We start from the raw sequence: 22,625 nt of genomic DNA on the forward strand, positions 1-22,625 counted from the left end.
TCTAGGGTTGCGTTCCGTTACACACGTTAATATGTGCATGAAGTATCATTTTATCCTTGTTTAACACTACGCGAATATCAAAAGAACGCGTTTCGTTCGTACGTCAGCAGGTCGCCTTGAAGACGCGTAGCCTTGGATATCGACCGACTCGACCCGACTCGGCTCACCTTCGCCACTCGTCTGTGTGTTCCGACTGCGATCCCACGCGCTCTCTTCCCCCCCCCCTCCCCTCCTCCCACCACGGCGTCGCAGCTTCAGCCCCAAAGACTCGAACTCGCCAAGTATTATAGTATAGGCTGTGCAAACGCCTACGCCGACCAACACCGCCGCCGTCTGCCTCAGGCTTGCAAGCGACTATGTCCCACGAGTTGCGAGCGAAGCGAAAGCTCTCGGCTCGAGGGGTGTCTGGCTGCTCTGTCTTCCTCTCTCCTTGCTGCAGGGCAGAGTGGTGCTAATTCCAACCGGATGGATTAAAGTCACGATGAATTATTTTTAATCAAAATCGATACGCAACTACTAGCCTCCGCAGAGTACTGATTCGCGTTCGTTGTAAATAACATCGATGGAAATGGTGGGAAGTATAGAGCTTTCTTCCTGCGTGTTTGCTATAGGGTGCGACCCTGTACCAATTCCATTGGGACGAATTAAACACACGATGAATTATTCTTTGTTCCGCTATTCCCGATATTTTCACGCGTCACTGCAATCTCGTAATCGCCATATTCGTTTAAAAGCTAATTAAAAGTAGAATGTTTAAATAACGTCTCTCCCTGTGTGATCGATGCATAAATGGCGAGTTTCAGCTACGAGTATCCGTCGTCGTTACAGCTGTCACTCTTTTCGTACGTGCCGGTATCTCGCAAACTCTCTCTCGGAGTGGCATTTTCATCCCCGCCCTGCGTCGCGAGCCGGAGTTTCGTGCCCTAGACCATGTTTGTGCTTTACGGTCCTTTGTCACGGATTCGCCCCATCCTTCGTCCACCCCTTAACCCGTCCTTCACGACGCGAATTCGACATTGTCTTTGCCGTCAAGATTCGTCATGGACGCGGACGTCGCGACGGAGATTATAAAGAAAGGTGAACGTTTGAAAAGTCGGCTGAAGCGCACGCGTCTCCGAACCTATTAACGTCAGACAGATCAAATCAATAAATGTATACACGTTTCATATGTTATCTGAAAGGAAACACAGAATCCTTATTTCACTTTGATAAATAAAATTCTGTTTAAACCTTATTCTCTGCGAATATAATATAAAATTTAAAATAATCAAAGTACATATATATTTGTACGTATTAATTAATTAATTTTTGTTAAAAAATGTGTAGTACTTGATCCAAGTGCACATATCTATTAATTATTTTTTCAATAATAAGATCATAAAAAATTTTAGAACAAAAGTTATTTTGTCTAAGAAAATTTATATAATGATATAAAACTTAAACAAAAGTTTTAAATTACTCTTTCTACTGTTTTGAGTGATAGTAAAGTAATATTTTTGTCTTATAAATATATTTTTTATAACTCTGTCATTTAAAAAAACAGTAAGTGTATACACTTAAAATTAAATATATTACGAGGATGGATCAAATATAAATGAGAATTTCGCTCTGGAGTCTAGAGAAGGTAAAATAGGACGATTACAATGTTAAAGATGTTTTGGTGGGGATGTTAGGAGGAGATTTCTAGCCTGAGGTCGTCCTCAAGTCGGTACGGCAGTCTGCAACAAAATGAGCGAGAAAGAAGTTCATCCTATATCTGTTGCGCAACGAATTATAATTAAATTTTTGATAAAGGAAGGGGTTCGGACTGCCGAAATTTTCCGTAGATTACGCCAATTCGGGAAATCAACTCTCACAACCCCATGTGTTCTATTGGCACAAGACTTTCTCCAGAGAACGGGAGAGAGTCGAAAATGAGAATCACGGTAATCGTTCCAGAATGAATCTAACGGAAGACATTATTTATGCGGTGATTTATTCGTGACTTTCTGGAGACCGATCGACGTATTACATACTACTTAATTATCGGACTAAAAGTCAAAACCAATCGATCAGAGACGTGATTTTACTCCACAACAACGCTCGGTCGTACACAACGAATCCAAACGTGTCAAAAATTAGAGCAAATTTCCTGGGTTGTACTTGAACACCCCCTCTACAGTCCAGACTTAAATCCATGCGACTTTCACACGGTGGACCCCTGAAAGAGGCAATGAAAGGGAAACGTTTTGCGGGCCACGCAGGAGTGGTCTTCGTGCGCAATTGGCTCACAACACGTTCCACCTTTTTTTATGTCAGATGGGGAAAATGTGTTTCCAAAGCAGGAGATTATATAGAAAAATAAAAAAATGTTTCGTATTTTTATTTCCTATAAAACAATTTTAAAAAGAAATTTTTGTTTATATTTGATCTACCCTTGTTTATTACTAATATAAGATACTACTCCTTTTTAATTGTATTTCGATTCTCTTTTAAATTAAATATAAAAAAAAAACGACTAGAAATCTATTTAATTTTAAATAGATTTTTTTAATAATGTAAAATTTAAAAATGAAAAAATATTTTCCGTGCATTAGTTTAATTTTTTTTAAAATAATTTTTAGTTTAAAAACGTATGTTGAATAAATCGACATTTGATATAATCGTATTATCCTCTTAATTGTGTTGCTTTGTTAGATTAAAAAAAAAGACAACGCAACGCTGGAGATACTGTATGTACTTACATAGCAATCCTGTATTTAGGACCTTACGAAAAAAAAAACATACTACTGTCGAATGTCGACGAGATGTATTATAACATCAGGATTTCTATGCATACGTCTGTCTGTATTTTTACATTATGGAACTCGGGCGCCTCTATATTACTCAAAGAGAATGCACAGTGAGTAAACAGACATAAAAAAAGAGGCGAGGGAGAAGTGACAGCAGATAAGGGGACGAGAAATATTCCGTGCACAACTTTCTATGAGGAATACCATCCACCGGAGTAATGCGAATAAACGATTTTTGTTAAAAGAAAAACGTACAAGTAAGATGTATTGCTGCAAAATGCAATGTATACAGAAAACGAAAGGACAGTTGTTATAAAGTGTCAGATAAATAAATTGAAAACTATAGTAATTAATCAATATGAATAGAGGTTTGGGTTCTAAAGAATGTAAAACTTGAGAGTACACCGATAACGCAAACATTAGATGTGTATACGTAAATTATTAAGTAACATAAAGTCTTAACCTTTTGTTAGATATAAAATATTAGATATAAAATATGATTGCGCCATGCTCTCATATCGATACCATTAACCAACCTCGTCGCAGTCTCAGTACGCACATCTTTGACTTGAGGGTTTCTAAGGTCGAGCTACCTTTCGCGCAAAAGACGGTTTCTATTGTAGTTATCATCGGTCGTGATTTTCAAGATAATTTCGTGATATGACATGGCTTTTGTGCGCGTCTATTCCTAACTTCTGGTTATTCCATCGTTCAATACCGCAAAGGATATTCATGAGGGCTTCCATTTTCTCTCCCACCTTGATTTGATCAATGCCGCGCGTTCTCGCCAGGCGTGTAATAGTAGAAGAAGGTCACCGATACCTACATACTAGAGTTTACTTTTGGATAATATGCCTTAAACAAAAGCTAAAAATAAAATACAAGCTTCAGAAATATCCCAAATGCAAACTAAAAAATGTCTTCCATCAAATAATATAGCAGGTTTTATAATACTGTTTGTTATTTTGTAATATAATTACATTTTTCGTAAAAATAGCAAAAATGATGTCTGACAAAATGGACTCTAAAACTAACACAGTATGCAATAATGCCACATATTCATATTTTTTTCTTTTACAAAAATCATCTATAAAAAATACGTACAAATGAATGATTTTTTAGAATCTTTTCACTTTAATATAAAATATTTTATATTAATTTATATATGTATTTTATGCTGTATTGCAAGACGCAAATACGTAACATATACGTAACACATTGTTTTAAAGGATTTTGTTGTGTCTTTCGGATTACGCTGTTATCAACGTTCTGGTCGTTAGTTGCTGTACTGGGTGCTTGCTTTGTATAAGGGGAGATCTGGTTTCTGCTTTTCCTCCTTGGGCTGCTTCTTCACCGTTTAAATAATCCACCTTATTTACAGTCTGATTATTTGTCGTTACCGTTTCTGAGCTCTGAGTCAGCTGAGTGGATCCCACCATCTGCCACCAAAATGTTGTGCCGTTCCTACGGCACTGGATTCAGAATCCACCGAAGGCTCAGACAGGAGGCGGAATAAAATTAGGTAGCAAAGTGTTTTACAGACACTTTAATAAAATCTCTCAAAGACTGAGTCAGATCTTGAATTTCTTACAGTGGTATCTTATCACTACACGCGTCACGTATAGACTTTCGTACCGCACTTGGGCAGAGGAACGCGACTTCTTTCAAGAGCAATTTACTAATTCCTCCGTTGACCACGTCCGCGGTCGCGGTTATATTTCGTATTTTCCGGGTCATCCTTGAGCGTTCGACGCTGGTCCGTCAGCGTTCCGCTTATCGGTCGAGAACAGTGTGTCTGCGCAATCAACTTGAGTCCGCGTTTATTATAGTTTCTAATTTATCTTCGCTCGGGATTTTCTTTTATATTGATCCTCTTAAAAGTATATCTATTTCGGCAGTCGTTCGTGAGCATTTTACAGCGCACTAAATTTATTTTACTTAATAATATTATATCATTAATTTAATCACTGTGATATTTTCAGCTTTTGTTCATTCTCCATATATAAATAAATAATTGTTAATTAAATCGCAAATATGATTCAACAAATTCATTTTTATTCGAAAACGTTACGAAAAATCAGGCTAATTCCTATGATACAAGTAGTTGAGACCACTGCTACCATTATATATATTTTCAAACTACCGAACGCAAAAAGAGAGTATTAATTAATTAATTCCTAATCGACAAGCGCAAGCATTGTTTTGGCGAGTCGGCGATTTTCGAGAGTAGATTGAATTATACAAGGAGACGATGGAATAACGTGCAAATGGGTCACCAACGTGAGATGGATTGACGTGCAGTGCTCGTCCGTTTGCTTTGCGAAGATCATGATTTCTGATTCGGTGCTTCAGAGATACTGAGCACAGCGAATACTCCTCTGTTCCTCCTGCCACCCCCTTATATTCATTCTCGATTGTGATTGCCGCAGAGGTTGTTTGCATACTATCGCCTCTGGAATTGAATTACTGTCGATTTAGACATATTCGCATCACGTGGCGAATCGAGATCCATTTTCCTGTATTGATAATGCAGAGGGTTTTTCCGTCCTTTCACACGGGAAAGGAGAGATTTATAATGTATACGCTGTATAGAGAAGATTTCTTTTTTTCGCCGATCATGGCAAACGGCAGCGAGTACCAATACGGGTCCTTTGTGAAGATGATGTCTAATACAGGCGCGTTGAATGCCGACACGACTAGGCGTCGTCTGCCGCCTGCGATATATACTTTCGACGAATCTGTAATATATTCCACGGGAGATAGGCGCGTATCTGATCTGCGCGCATTTCAGCCGGGCTATACACCGACAGTATATTCAACAACTATTCTCTATGAATACTATTATACGAATACTATATACGAAAAAAGAACGGAATTATAAAAAACGTTTTATCCCCGAGTTTTAGAATTAATATATCTTAAACTTACTCGAAATGCAGAAAATAGTAGCTTACAGTATTTTGAAAAATTAAAACAAAAATGTGCAAACTATTCGAATTGGATATTGAATTGAACTGGATCGATTCGTATTTGAATCCATATGATTCAAATTCGAACTCTTTAAAAAATTGAAATCTGATTTGAATACGAATCACATATAAATTGTCAATCTTTTATAATCAAATCTCATTTTTATATATCTCTCTATATGTATATTTTAATATTTTATATACAGGGTGATTTATAATAACTCCATGTCCTTCATAAAAACGTGCTTCTGGCTAAATTCTGAGACGGTTTTTCCTCTACGAAAATTATATCCGACGCTTACTCTTTGAAAGATAAAGTTTTTAACGAATTACGAGCTGTGTACAAAAGGCAAGCAGGGGTGGTGCACTCACCGTCTCATGCGAGTGATTATGAGAGGCACTCGTTGCTATCAACTGCCTTAACGCAGCTGAGACTCACTCTGCGCACGCGTATGTGTGTGTACAGATAATGGCTTCTCTCTTTATTGTACATAATACAATTTCTTCATTTCATTTCTTTGGATTATTTCAATAAAGTAAAAGAAATATTTTAAATCATAAGAACGATATTCTTTTTCTCTCTCCCTTTCTCTTCAATCTTTTATAGTTGTTGTTTCTTCTAAATATCATTTTACCTTGATGAGTTTTCTTCATTTTTCGTTCTTTTACTTTCTTTGCTTTTTTAACGGAAAAACTTAAAAAACTTTTTTAATACTTCTATTGTACGTTTATTCTACCTACAATTTATTGAAGGACAACAAAGTGCGATAAAATCGATAAAATTAAAATTATAAGAGAATCTTGCACTTGTATTTCTAATGGAATAATAAGTTAAATGATAATTTTCTTGGTTCATTGTGCCGTAAGTCGCCGTGGATGTCGTAAAAGAAAGAAATACGGTATGTCATAGTGTACTACCGCAATAATAAATAGGAGACGCTGCGAACTAAGTGCCAGGATATTGAGGATGACGTCGTCACTATCCTTATTTCGCGCCCCGCCTGACCTGAGTTAATCAAGCAGCCGACAATAATCACATTATATTAACCAAATTGCCTGCCAGACTAACCCTGGCGGTTCGACTCCTCATCGATGCGTGGTAGACTTTGGAGTCTGTTCTATTCTCCACATGTTTACGTTCATCTACCTAAAGCTACGTAACTCGAACGAGGGAACCCTCAAACACGAGAATACGAAGCTATAAGTACATAATATTATTAAATATTAAGTAATATTTTAGATATATATTTAAAATATTAAATGTAACGTTTTAATAATATTTTATTAAAATTATACGTATATTAAGTAAGTATTGTTAAATTGTTAATGGACGATTATAGGGAGATCGGGATTTGTTGTGATTAAATTTCATTTAATTATATTTACAAAGAAAGAAGCAATGGAAACATTAAAATATTTCTTTTATAACCCAAAAGGACATTTTCTTAAGTTTTATTTAAATTAAACAAGTATTACAATAGAAGAAGAAAGAAAATCTGATTCAAGAGGAGGCAAGTAAAATCTTGAGCATTTCATAATTTCGTATTAATGTCCTTCGGCTTGAAAAATTTGTAAAGATCTACAAGCACCCGCTTGCAAATTTAAAATATCTTTACAAATAGCGAAGTTAGTCATCTAACCACAAAAAATCAAGAATATAAATTAAGCATCGAATATTTTTGCGGAAGAACGGTAGGAGTACAAAATCGGCATCTTTACAATGCCACAATGCGGTAGCATCGACTGATTCTGCTCTTATTACGTAAAGTACTTTACTCTTAAAATATTTGTATCTCTCGAGATAAATCGGCTTCAGAAACATCGTTATTAGGATTTAAAGAAAGATGCGTGAGAAATCCGGATTATCGTTAGAACAAACACCTACATTAAATGAGATTAATTAAAAGTTTTTGCCACCGTGGGCGTCTATCTTTCATATAGGATATAAAAGATTTATTCCACTACTATAAGCAGTGCTTAAGAGAGGATAGAAGGGAAAAGGAGGGGGAATGGAAAGCAAATTCGGGAGAGACGCATTCAAGAAGAAAGAAGTTATACACGCGATATAGGCTGCGCTTGCGAATTTCTTCGTGAATTTCACCGTGAAACGATCGCTCGAACCAACCGTGTTTTCCCCGAAGGCGACGCTCGACGGGCGGCGGCCATCAGTGGATGTGAGGAAAATGGATGTACAAATCGGGAGCTGAAGCCGCCAGATAAATTGAGATTGACGGAAATGTCGAATATTTTCGATTTCCAAAGCGCGACCACCGCGCTGGCGAAAGTGCTCTTATTTAATTTACAACCGGTGTCGGCGCCCGACTATTCGCGTCCGCGATAAAGGGAAATCGTGATAGAGCGCGTGAAAAACCGTATCACTTACTACGAGGGATACATAAAAAGGAAATCTCCCGTTCTTTTTTTAGCAAAATAATAATAACTAGGTCTAACTAATAAGTTTTCTAATCGATTTTTTTCATGTTTCCTCGTAAGAGCCAAATATGATTAAAGATATGATTAAAGAGTCACGCGTTACAATTTCAGAGATATTGACCCTAACACCGGCAATTAATATTAAATACGACAATTAATAGATGAAAATTGCGTGTATACCTTCTTTTTTTGTTTAATAATTACTAATGTGTGCAATAAATATGATAATGATATGAAACCGGAAGTTGTCGAAATGTACCGCAGTTAATTGGAACGCAAATCGAGCAGTTCCAATAATTGAGTACCCCATGGCTAAATGCCCAAGTATAATCAAGGGTGTTTTGAAGTGGAAACATAAGTGGAGACACTAGTCTCGATGCGAGCACATTCAGAGCTCACAGGTATCTACATATATTAGGTACTGTATGAATACATACCTGCTTACTTCATTTGCAATTATCAAATGTGTAGTATCTAAAGTAATGAATTTTCAACCTCAATCTCAATAACATATCAATAAGTATAAACAATTACTTGTACCTGTATTTATAATAATTCAGACGTTATAAATATATCTACAATATTTTGTAACCAAAATAGATATAATGTTATAACCAAATAGAATAATCGACCAAAAGTTTGGAACCGTTAATTAAAAATGTCGATTATATAAAATAAAATCAAATTTATGCAACGTAATTTAACATTTGTTAATTGATTCTATTGAATTCCTTGTTAGAAGACAAAAGAATTACGAAAGGAAACAGACACTTACGCATTATTGAGCGTAAGCAAGAATCGTTTGAAAATCGCAGCATTCATTTGAATGAAAATCTCAATTTGCATTTTCGTTGAGGGAAACTTCAATTTCGCGAAATGAGATTCCCGCATCATTTCGCATACCAAGGCAAAATGTACTCCGCGTGATATTTATAATATCCAAGACATTCAAAGATCCATTTTGATTTCTGAAAAATAGCATAACGTACAATAGAACGTGTCAGAAATTGTAAACTTCTTCTAAAGATTTCAGGAACCGAATTAAGAATAATTATGCATTTAGCTGAATCAACGTAGCACTTTGCGTTTTTATAATCTGCCATGATAATGTTTAATAATACTGTATCCTTATATGACAGATTGATTCATTTCCATAGCATTGTTGGCTACTACTTCCTCTTTTTATCTTTATTGATTAATTCTTATTGTTGACTTTGCTGCATGTCGAGATCTCCAATTTTCTCTGCAGTCTCTTTCTTACGACAATGTAATAGCACAGTAGCGCATCTGTCAGTCGAGCCGGAACAATCCTGTTTCCCTAAGCATGTAGAACAAAGAGGAGAGCATCCACAATTTTATTTATCCTTCAGAATTTTGTAAACTTTGTAACGACGTTCCAAATTGTATTTATTACAAATTTACGCGAGACAGTTAATTTTTAATATTCTTTTTAAATATTTAACCTGTACAAGTATAATGTAATGTACGATTTGTTTTTATGTATGCGATTAATATTGAGAAGGTCCTAGTTATAAGATAAAAAAAAAAACGTTTGCTATAATTATATACTAAGTTAGTAAATAGTAGCAATTGAGAAGTAGCGTTGGCTCTTAGCTCTTTTTATCATTTGTGATTGTAAACCTTTTTTCCGCACCATACACTCTATCTGCGTAAATTTAACGATTAAGCTAATTGTACAGCGAATAAACAAAGTTCTAATCGTTCTAATGATCAACAATATTACCCGTCAGAAAAAATGTGTATTGTACAAGTAAGACAAACTTCCTTAGTCACGAAAGAAAAACTATTAAAAATTGTCAGATGTTTTACTGCAGATAAAAATATTTATACCTACAGTAATTTACTCGATACTTCAGATATCTATTTATTTTCCGATTCTCTCCACGGGGAATCGAGCAACTGAGCGATTTATTCGATTATTATCGATTGTGCGAGCATTATTAGTGAGAACTCCGAATATTGTACATACATATATTCAACTGAAATCCGGATTATGGATAAAGTCGAAATATCGCGTGCAGTATAATGAGCACCTTCTATTGGAGAGCGCGCACCTGCCGCGTATCACTTCCTTTGAAGCTTTGTTAAAGTCACTTCTCTCAGGGGTATTCGACAACCGGTCAGTCGCTCAGAGCTTTCAGAGGGCCTTAACGTAATGATCAATTGTGAGCGATCCGCTCGGAAGAAGCCGAACGTCCTCTTTGCTTCTGCCCTCCACGCACCTTCGTCTTCGTTTCCCCTTTGTAAGCCCTTCTCTCCGTCATCCAACCCCGTCGCGCCGGCACCACCGGAAGCGATTCCATCCCCCGGCACACCCGCCTATATTGCCTCTTACCTCCGTCGCATCCTCATTACGTTCGCCGTCGCTATCATCTCCATCTCGTGAAATCGCCCTCATCCCATCTCCCAAAACGTTATTACGTCGCTCACGCACGAGCTGCGCTCCACGCTCGATGCCGGGCGCGGTTTCCGCACAGAATCCCGTTTTTCTTTTTTTTTTTTTTTTTTCTCAAATCTCCCACCCGCATCGTTTAATCTCTCCCGCTGCTTCCGATCGCTTCCATATCCTTGCAAAATAAAATTCGCTTGCGATAATAAAGTATCGCACAATATTCGCTATATCCAATATCGATGATATTTTTATTTGTTGTACCGCCGGTTTTTATTATACAACTGTGTGATTTTTATTTTTATTATCGTTTCTTTATTCAAAAACTTGAGAAAGGTGGCCCTGAATTTGTTTACGCCGTAATTGATGATACTCTCGTAGATGAATAATCAACAAAATTTGTCGAGAATGATATAAAAAAATTATGAGCCTTGGCAACAATTTGCGCGGAAATTTATCACTCTCCCGAGTGTTTCCGATAAACGCGAGATTGCCAACGTGAATAATGACGTTGATGGTAACATCGTGTAAGCTGATTATAACGCCAAGTGGTAAATCTTACAACAATACTTAATACGAAAGTGCGACGAACTATAATATTTAAGATACTATCTTAATTTGTCTCCGAGTGCTATCAAATTGCGTTTAATGGAACATTAATCGTAATAATTTATTCACAATAGAGAATAAGTAATTGTAAAAGACAAAGAGGAAGTTGCGGATAAAGGCCAGCAGACAGGCAATATGTAAAACCGGCAGAAATAATTAATAACCTTGTAGATGACGGATTATACGCCGCGTTCATCTCGATTTGATTAATCGTCGTTGGTTTTTTGCTACGTTCAAGATCAGAGAAAAATCTTTGAAACTACTAATGTATTAAGCCGTTTCGTCCTTGCGTGTCGCCCTAAAAAAAATTACACATACGTATACCTATTAAGAGGATGTTAGAGCAACGGCTGGACTTGTGATCGATAAAACAGATTTTTAGTTCTAAATAAACCATTAAATAGAACGTTACGCACATTTCTTGCTGTACTATATCCTATACATCGTATGAGTGATAAATTATGTACACTCAGATCGTATTTTTCGATTCATTTCTCTTGTAAGTTTCAAAATCATAATTCGAAGGTCTCATTATATCCTTATGCATTAGGACACATTATTCAAATGTGAGAAAGTACTTTTTCTTTGGATATATACTTTTGAATGCTCAAATTAAGCGTCCTCCATTTTCTACACATATTTGAACGCGAACAACAACTGAACGAAAACCTTTATTTTAGATATGCAAAAATAAAAACAGTTAAATTATTTGGATATTCAAATCTATCAAAAAAAAATCTTACATATAATAATATGGTCAAAAAGATTGTAAATTTGGACTACAATTTTTATACATAACTTTAGGTTTAATTGTAATACTTTAGTACAATGGAAATAAGATAATAAAGTAATAAATATTAATAAGCATTAACGTAACTGATTTCAAGTTACTAGGGAGAGCACGATTCGAACGTATTTTACTGTAAAGTATAAAATGTCAATCATGCTTTACTGCTCTGATAATCCTATATAATTTCGGAAAATTCGGGCGATATACGCACCCTTCGCACGCGAGATGTCTTTATCATGATGAAATATGCGTATAATACCGCTTTGTCCACCCGCGTTGCGATCTATGGACGTAGGGGAGCCCTGCTTTCACAACTCTCTATTTAATCCAGCCAAACCTCCCTTTTTCGCAGAACGAAACCCTCGTTTCTACAAAGCTGTAGCCTACGAAAACATAACTGTATGCAATGCCAGCGCGTTTCGCATAAGATCCGTTAGGATTTATATCTGGATTACCAAACAGTCGGTCTCATAGGTAGCCAGATTATTTAATTGTATGAATTATTTATCATCATGGCAAAAGCAACTGATAAAGATAGGTTTAATTTAAATTGCCTGAAAGCGCTGCTGCTCCACGGTTGATGCGTGATGATAGAAAAATGTAATGGCAAATCGATCAAGATTTTTGTGCATCGAGCCTCGGTAGTCTAAAGGTTTAGGACACTCGCACGGAATGCAAAAGATCCGAGTTCGATTCCGAGCGAGGTAATATTTTTGCAATAAAAATTAATTACTTACAGATTTTAATATGTCATTTAACATTCTTAAGATGAATCTAAGATACGTAAAGAGCATCAAAAATTGTTCAATTGTTAATCAATTTAACTAGTGATGTTAGCGGTAGTTTAATACAGCTTGCGTTTTAAGTCTAAAAATAATTCGACGCACAATTAAAAATCTACGTACGTACTATATAAATTCACACGCAATTATTAATATATAGAAGCACCCAGCTTGACCGTTACAGATCCTATAAGATTTAATATTATAAAATGATAAATTAAATATATTTAATCTATTATATACGTATGTGACGAGTTAAAAATGCGGCATTAAGCTGAAAACATAGCAAACACATAAGCATAATTTGTCAAATCGTATCATCATTATTGTTCTATGTTAGATTAGTTATTTGATATTAATAATGCGTAAACTTTCTCAACTTTTTACTATTTTTAAAGAAGATACGTTCTTGAAAATCAATAAGTATAATTTAGGAAACCGATTGCTTAAATCCTGCATACCTTTTACATATCCATAAAAACGCTTATATAATAATAAATTAATGAATAAATTAAAAAACAAATATGTGACAGGTAATAATAATAAATTAATATATTCTTAGCAAAAAATGAAACAGTAATAGGTGTCTACTACATCAATTAATTTCCAACGTTCACTTGCGTACAAATTGATATCAAAGCTTTAAGGATCAACTATTCACCCCACATAAGAATTTACGTCATAATAATAAGTATAGTAATCGAAGGGTTAAATATAAGAATCAATTATATACCTAAAGATATCGAGTACTTATATATTTGCGTTCTGCAAGTCGACATTTAACACGCCCAAAATAACCCTCGTGCTTCCACAGAGGGCAGACACATTATTCGCATGCTAGACAGGTACATCGACTGCCGCATCGTACGAAACGAGACGACAATGTCCTACTCGTCGATGGACCGTTGTTCCGAAAGCACGGAGATGCCCTAGAGAGACATAGTAGAAGTGGATACACAGTCAGATTGTTTTTTGTTCTGTGGAGACGACGTTGACGCTAATGGCAATATTTTTGGAATAGCACCTCCATAGTGAAATTACGATTAACTCTCTGACGCAATAATTATATTGCCGCTTTCTCTTCTTTTTTTTTATTTTTCAGATAAAATAGGCATTTCCACAAATTAAATTAAAATATTAAAATAAACGTCATTGATACGCTTGATTGTAATGAAAAAAAAAAAAAGATAAAAAAGAATTGGTAAAATCAGCGGATTTTTTCGATGAAACTTTTTTAATGAATGTTTTCTTATTCTTTTTAAGTCATTTGCAAATGCTTATTTTAAACTGATATAACGAGAACATGTTGAAATTGCAATAAAAAATCAGATTTCAACAAAATTGTGCTACTTTTAATGCGATTTTCAACATGTTTATTTATCAATATTTGCAGAAACGGATACTAGAAATATATTTTTAAAAAAACACTAATTATATACAAAGCGCGTGACAAAACAAGATTATAACTACTGTAGATTTTCCCTTCTTAACAAATTACTCTTAGATAAATTTAAAAAAAGATTTAAAAATAGATTGTGATTAAAATGGAGTCTTTTACGGTTTCACTTCTAACTCAATTTCCACAGCGAATGAAAAGCATCGGAACGGGGCTTGCTGGAAAAGGGGAGGAAGGAGATGAAGCAAGTAAGAGGATCGTGCCTGCTTATGGCAAAAAGATTTATCGCTAGCACTGTAAACGCAGGGGTGGATTGTAATTTCCACTGTGCGTCATAAATAACCAATCAGACTCGTGATCGTATGCACGACGCTGCACGACGTCAAAAGCAAGGTTTGCGCGCCCCTTCGCCAACGGAAAGGAGGGTGCTTTCGGCACCCTCGGAGATGATAGTACCCGCTCCGCTCCGTTCTCTACGGGCGGGCGCATTTTCCGAAGGTCGTGGAAGAGAGCTCGACATCCTTCTTTGTTCCTAGGCGCTTGTCAGTACCCTGCCTGTCCCGTCTCATTGTACGACTAAATGAGGATTGAGAAAGCAGGGAGAGAGATTCACGATACTGAGCGCGCGCAACCCCTCCTTATGTGTCTCGCGTTGAAGGATCCAGTTCGCAAGTTTCTCCCGTTGCGTTCGCCGGGCGGGGAACTTCTTAATGAGCCTTTGCCACTTTCAATCCCATTGCCTGCCGAGCGTAGAATGACTGAGCGGGATTCTCATCGAGTATAGTCTTGCAAAATATCCGGATCATTATGAAGGTGCTAGGTAAATTATTACGCTCGGATATCAGCCAGATGTATACGGCAAACAACCGGCAATAAGTTTCCTGACGTTGTATCAAAATTATTACGACGAACGGAGGTTATACTCGCGCGAGATAACAATATAATTTAGCTTGTGCGCGAACTCTTCCTATTACACTTATCTATAAAGTTTTTACACGTAACTTCAGTTACGCTTGTTTCATGCATGCTCGAACACTCTTTTGTTCCGCAAATACTACTATTCCATAAGAAAAACCAGAACGTTATGATATAGGTTAATAGTTTAGAAATATATCGCATAACAGTGGAAATGAAAATTTATATTCGCATGTTGAAATAAAAGCTTCTGTCTTGAATAATTAAGAGCTCCCACTCTTAACTTTTATTGTAATTATATGTGACATTTTTTATCAGTTTATATATAATTGAATAAAACTATTGATTATACACATGTATAAATATACAGAATGTTCGGAAAATCGCTTGCATTACGAGAAATGATTCGGGATCCAAAAAGAAGAAAAATAAGGTACATGCATATAAATCCGAAAATAAGTCGTTTTCGAATTATAGCCACTTTTCTAAAATAAAACTTTCTTTTAATAAAAATATTGAATCTTTTATCGCCGAGATATAATCAAATTTTTATCGTGTCTTTAGAGTACGTGTGTAAAATGGCATAGAATTTCATTCAAATTCGTACAAACCATAATGATACTTTTTTTATATATAAAAACGCGTTTTTTTGAAAGTCTCAATCCCGTTTTTCTTATAAATCTAGACATTTTCGAATTCAGATTTAATATGCTAAAGATTATAAGAAACCATACTTTTCTTTTCTTTTTCTCTTTCACTGGAGCAAAAAAATTAAAATTTGTAATTGCATTATTTATCCATTCCTTTACATATTAGTTATCTAAAAGACTAAAAAAGAATGGAGGGCTCAAAAGTATCCTTCAAAACTTTCTCTTATAATCGCTTCAAATGCAATATATGTGCTAATTTATGTAATCGGCTTTCGCGGAATTAACTAGAGTCGGAAATATTCGAATCGACGCAAGCGACACAAGAAAATAGTACTCTTCGGTAAAGAACTCAAGTGTAGGTCGCAGGTGCGTGGCTTTTATAATAAATTTTTAAGAATCAGGTTGCGGGCGGCACGTCAAGCGTATCGTTAGACGTCAATCACAACGTGGAGAAGACAGGATAGTGCAAAACAGATATATCGGGATTATCGACGTAAGAACACTTTTCTTTCCCGTCAAGCTCCCGCGAAACACGTAAGCTCCGAACGTGGCCATTAGCCGCACTTTGCTTCCTACATATCGAGTACCTGTCGCTGGCTTTCGAGAATTCAATTTTCACGTTTCGGTGAGAGCAATTGGGTGAACGAGGATGGGTTAGGATTCCAAAAGTGTTCATTTTTTTCTCTCTCTTTTTCTCTTCTCTTTGATTTTTTCCCTGGAATAATTCGACAACGTTCTATCTGCAATACAATTTTTCTCTCACCGATTAATGCCGCTGATGGAAAGCGAACGCGCGATTTGCAACAATATACAACTTTAATTCGACAAAACGCTGTCGCCCACCTGCGCGTCGTCGAGGAATGATATATGCGCTGTGCGATCACCCGTGAAGCCAGGAGTTATTACAGCAGTTTTTGTTTGTAAAAATTATATAGATAAAGATATTTTTATAAATCATACTTATAAGAAAAATTTCATATTTTCATCCAAAAAAAATATCAAATAAATGATAAATCATCAGCCAATCAATTTCTATCCAGGATATGTAATATACAAAATGTACAATATATTATATTACATATTTTTTATGTGATCAATAGATATTTTTCTGACAGATAAGGATTACTAAACGTCAGTAAGCGACCACCAAACAAATATATACTTACAGTGATTGTATGTATGTACAGTCTGCAAAGCCAAGTTTTAGAAATGACGAGGGGGCTAACTTGACTTTTTTTTTGACATGTTTAAACGAATGGTAATGTTATTATTAGATTTTTAAGTGGGAAAGGGGGCCAACTTCACACAGCCATTGCCAGCTCATCATCGAGTGTATAAATTGCAGGACAAGACGCGTCGTAACGTCGCGCAACTTTTTGTTTCTCAATAAATATTTAAGGTCTCTTTCCCGTGGCTGAACTAGCGTACACTTCTGGAACTTAAGGTGAGACAGACATATGTTTGATATTTGTTGAAAGCGAGAAAGAGAGTTCTAGTGCAGTCTAGTGTAGGACTGCACTACAGAAAACAGACCATTAATGTCGCCGTAAAGTCCATAAACGGCATTGTGAATTGCGCGGTATAATATCGTGCTCGCGGTGCTTCACGTTATAAATCGTCCGCGGATCTTCATGAAAATGTATGATATTTTGAGACTATTTTCCGATGTCGGTCGTTGCCCCGAGAAGTTTCTAAATTAGATCGGGAGATTGAATTAATCGATGGATGGTAGAATCAAGATTTTAAACGTTTCGTACTCACGACTGAGAGTATCGTTAATTCAGAATGCATTAATCATTTAAGTATATAAATATCTTTCTAGTGTGAAAACTTCGCGGATTAAATAGACAAGACACGTTCTAATATATATTATACAGTTGAAAATATGTATTTTATATATTTGTACGAAACACCAATCATTAATATTAAAACTTTTCTATTGAATTTTTAACATATCCAAGTATGTTAACTCAACGTAACGTAATTATGTTATTTGATCAATATATTTTATTGTGTTATTTTGTTTCTTAATGTTAAAATAAAAATTATGTGAATGAATAAACAAACATCATAATGCTAATGTATTTTAAAGTATAAATTCTAAGATAAATGAGTAAAATACCATTAATTTAACATTTTTACAAATCGATTACAAATGTTAATTTTGGAAATGCGTGCCACGAATTGAACGCACCTGCGTGAATCTTGAATATGGGTCAATAGACTATATCATCGTCAAAATGGGTTTTTGGAGTTACTTTACCGCCGATGTTACGACGTCATGAAAATCCTTAAAATTATCTTTTTGTATCCATTTAACATTATTTTCTTAAAATTGTGACAAAAATAACAGCCAAATTTGGACAACAAATTCGTATTCAGCAGACAAAGATGTATCGGAAATGAATATTCGATCATTACGTTATTAGAAAATAGTGTTGGACAGTAACATCATTTAATTCTTCCATTAAGTCCCAGATTTTTCAAATTTACAATTAAGTGTATCGTAAAAACTGAAGCTAAGATTTAATTTTTATTGCGATATATTCGTTATCAATGTTACAAAATTAATAAGAATTGGCTGCGTTTTTGGCACAGGATGCAATTTTATGTTGACCAATGTAATTTCGAAGTGGGTTGACGCACGCGTTTTTTATGTCAGAAATTGAGAAGCATCACAGGTGCTTCGTAAAGAGAAGTCAGCAGAGCTGCGGACTCGCGGTAGTGAGGTCGAAAACGGGTGGGTTTTCACGGCAGCCGTGGCGCGATGGTTGGATGTGCCAGTGCATCGAGAGGGATCAATGAACAAGTTCAATAACCTTAAATCCACTTGATGGCGGGACTACCCATCGGGTACGATTGACTGCGTCGCTTCAACAACCAAAATAGATATTCATTTTCCAAGAGTGCTATTTTCCCAGTCTCAGACATAAATCCAATAGCGTTAATTTAAGTGTCCTTTTCCTCCCCGCCTTTACCTCCTCGTTAAGGTCAAAGACCCTATATTAGCGTGTGCCTACAATTTCTCGCGTGCATTCCGGTCAAACATAATTACGAGACCTCTCGACAGTCTCGTTGTTTGTTATTACTTTCATCCTCATCGATTTGTCAATCCGCTGCCGCGTTATCATACTATTCCACTACCGTGACAATCATTAACGACACGCGAATGAGTTATACGTCGATTGATGTATACATACGTGCATATATGTCACGTGTTTTCTAAAACTAGTTCAAATATCCTCCTCCGTATATCGAGGCTATAAAAATTATGTTAATACGGAAATAGTCACCTGCATAGTAAAAAAACACTGTATATGTTGGGAACGGTCCACTCACGTTCTTGTTAACACAGTTTGCGTTGAATTTTTTAATATATTCGAGTGTTAATTTTACATAATGTGATTACGTTATTTAAACATTTTGTGTTAAATTGATATTTAATATTTCTCAGTAGCAAAATGACATAATTTATGTGTAAGTGAATAAGTAACATAAAGGTAGTGTGTTTTAAAGCGTAAATTCTAAAATAAATGAATTATTGAAATAGTTTCTTAGCAGTGAGAATATAATGCTCTATTATAGTTTTATTTACTAGCTGAGAAAATTTCTAACTATTTTTTGTTACTTTTTCTAACATTTCTTAGAAAATATTTAGTAAATATGTATGTGCAAAATGATTTTAAATATGATCTAATAAATTAGTATAGAATGTTCAATAATGTATAATGCGTAATTAATATAATAACTTTTAATTGGGAGGCTCAGGTGATATTTTCTACAGTAAATTATTTATAGGTTTTTAAGATGCTTATTTATAGCTTTATTATTAAAATGAACGATTAATCTAATTTGAGATATTAATTTGGGGTTCAAATTCAATTGTGTTTCAAATCCAAATCAAGATCTTATTGACGCTCAGTTTATAAAATTGAAATAATATGTTCACAAAAAAAGTTACATTTAGTATTAAATACTAATTATTGAATAGTAAGATCTATTGTAAAATCTAGATAATTCTAATTTATGGATGTATTTTTAAATTATTGGGAAAAATATGAAAAAAATTATAAATTTATTCTTTAACATCCTTCATTACTTGCATAGAGTTTGCAGAATCCCTGCCTTATAAATTTGCTATAAATGTATAAATGCTATGTCAGAAATATCCCTCGCGAGTAATTATGATTTTAAAAATTATGCGAATAACATGTAGGACTAACAATCATGAAAGTCAACATAAAAGTTTCGAATACGTCTGATAATGCGTTATATTTACAACGCGCTGCTATTATTAAGTAGTTCTTAAAAATGATTAGTCATAGGGGGGTAAGTGGATTTTACACACAAACGGTTTACGTGCTATTGACATATTATACATATTATACTACATCAATATTTTATGCAAACATAAGTATACATAAATGTTCGTATATAACAATAACGTCTTAATTAAACGTTTAAGTTCATTTTTAAAAACTTCACGTTGTTTTCCCCTAAGGGGACTTTAGGGGATTCTAAAGCCGTCTGTATTACCGACTAAACCAAATAATTTTTGTATTGTAAAAAATTTTTTATCATTCACAGATTCGAAAGTCCTTTTTCAGGATTAAAGTATACGCATTAATACGTGCTTGTGAAGTAGAATCTATGGTAAAAACGATAAAAAATTTCAAAATTGAATTCTACTTTATCATTTTTTAGTCTAATATGGCACTCCAGAGCTGTCAGTGCTACTTCCAATATGACTAATCGTCTTTAGAATCTGCAACACGCAGCGAAAATGCATGTCTTCAAGAAATTTTACACCGACAGCTGATACCGATTTTCTTAGCTCATGCATACTTTTATATCTCCTTCTCCTAATAGCGTTACAAGCTCCGCTTGTAGTATATATCGGTATGAAATGTGACATTTGCATGAGAATGCGTCATGTTTAATGTAAAACAAACACGGCACATTCTAAAATTGATAGGCATAATAACCGGCATTTTTGCAATTGCGATAAATTAACTGTACGATGTACCTATTTATTTATTCTTGCAATGACCGCAACATAATTGTACATATTTATGCCCCGTAACCTCTTTGTTTATCGAACCAATCATTTTATCGTATCGCTAACGATCGAGTATTAATATACGACTAGAAGTAAGGAAAATTTTTTTATTAATAAATTTTTTTAATAAAAATTTACAAAATATACATTATCACTTGTAAATAAAAATTTTTTTCTTATTGTTGTGCTTTGTCAACATTTTCAATATTGAACCGTAATGTCACATTCAATTCCACACAGAATAATAAAATTATTTATTTTTAAAAAGCGCGAGATTTAACTCTAATATATGCAAATTAATTCCTAGAATCTTATTGCATCAAAGTTAAATAATTAAGTAGTTTTCGTAGAAGAATTAATCAATATCCGATTAATGTATTAATCACAACATATATAAAGAATATATTTAATCCATGATTATATAATTTTTACCTATCTAAAATATTCCTCCAAATAAATGAACTCACCTTGTATGAATATAGAATCCGAATGTTACGACTTATAGCATCAAGTCTATTGATCATAGATTGCACATGAAAATTCTAAAATCGATTTACACTTTAATAGATCCGATTTATCGATTCCACGTACGAGATCGCATATAAATATGATTCTTCAAACGCGAACAAAACTCGCGAGCGATCGGCAAGTCGATTTCTCCTTTTTTTTTCTTTACTACGATTGTTCTCGTAAAAACGAAACGGAGCGGACTAATCAAAATTTCGGCATGATCACAGCGAGCATCGCTCGCGAACTGAATATTCTTACGGGGGTGGAAGCGTCAAGTGGAAGTGAACCACGGATGCTGGAGAGGGTAAATGGGGCAAGAGGGGTCGGGAGAACGCGCGTATAGGAGAGAACCCTCCGGCGGAGTAGACGCGAAGGGTGGTTGGTGATGCTGCGAGGGGTTGGACGATGCTATTTGCCGCGCGCAAAGATCACCGAGTTAGTCGAACGTTTCAAGCTTCACGAATTGCTGATAAATTTCATTTTTCTAATTTCTCAAATAGTCGAAATGTTTTTTACAGATAATCATTCATGTTATAAGTCATAACAGGGAGTTTTTTAAAATAGATATTCTCAACAAAAAAATACAAAAATTTATTATAATCATAAACACATAAATGAAAATCTAAACATTTTTATGATATTCTAGAGCTGCTAAATGTTATCCTATATATCTAATCAAACTTCACAATAAAAATATTTTAACTTTAATATTAAGAAGATATTTAAAATTATAAATATGAAAGTTATTAACGTCCAGTCAGATGTATTTTTTAAATTAATTTTTAGCAGCCTTATTTGTTACTTTTTAATTAGTTAATACTCTTGAAACAATTCAAACATCATTTCTGGAGTAAAATTGCTTGTTCTTCCAGAATCTGCCATCAGAATATGTGAAAAATAAAATTTAAAAAAATTACAGCCGATTTTTTTAAGAAGAATCGTAATTTTCTACTCTAATTTTTTTAAATCAATATTTTTATCAAAACAGCATTAGAATTAATAATTGTAACAAACCAAAATATTGCGTCCTAAACTTGAAAACATCTACATGCATACTTATTTCGAAATTCGTCATAGTAGTATAAAATTTATCGTAGTTGATAAATTTTCAGCCTTTATAAAATGCTTTTATAACGCTACTTTCTTTGACGTTTTTGAAGTAATGCCAGCGCCAGAGGTTTTAAAACCTGACTTGTTAACTCCAGCATTTTGATTTTTATCGTAAATACAATGAAATTTAAATAACTAGCTTTTATAAAATAGTCACGATTTTTTTACGCGGCCTCTCGTACTATCGGCTGTAGAGCATACTGTTCTTCCTCAACTACTTC

The sequence above is a fragment of the Cyphomyrmex costatus genome, unplaced genomic scaffold (assembly GCF_001594065.2).
Source record: "Cyphomyrmex costatus isolate MS0001 unplaced genomic scaffold, Ccosl1.0 scaffold76, whole genome shotgun sequence".
In the NCBI taxonomy this organism is placed as follows: Eukaryota; Metazoa; Arthropoda; class Insecta; order Hymenoptera; family Formicidae; genus Cyphomyrmex; species Cyphomyrmex costatus.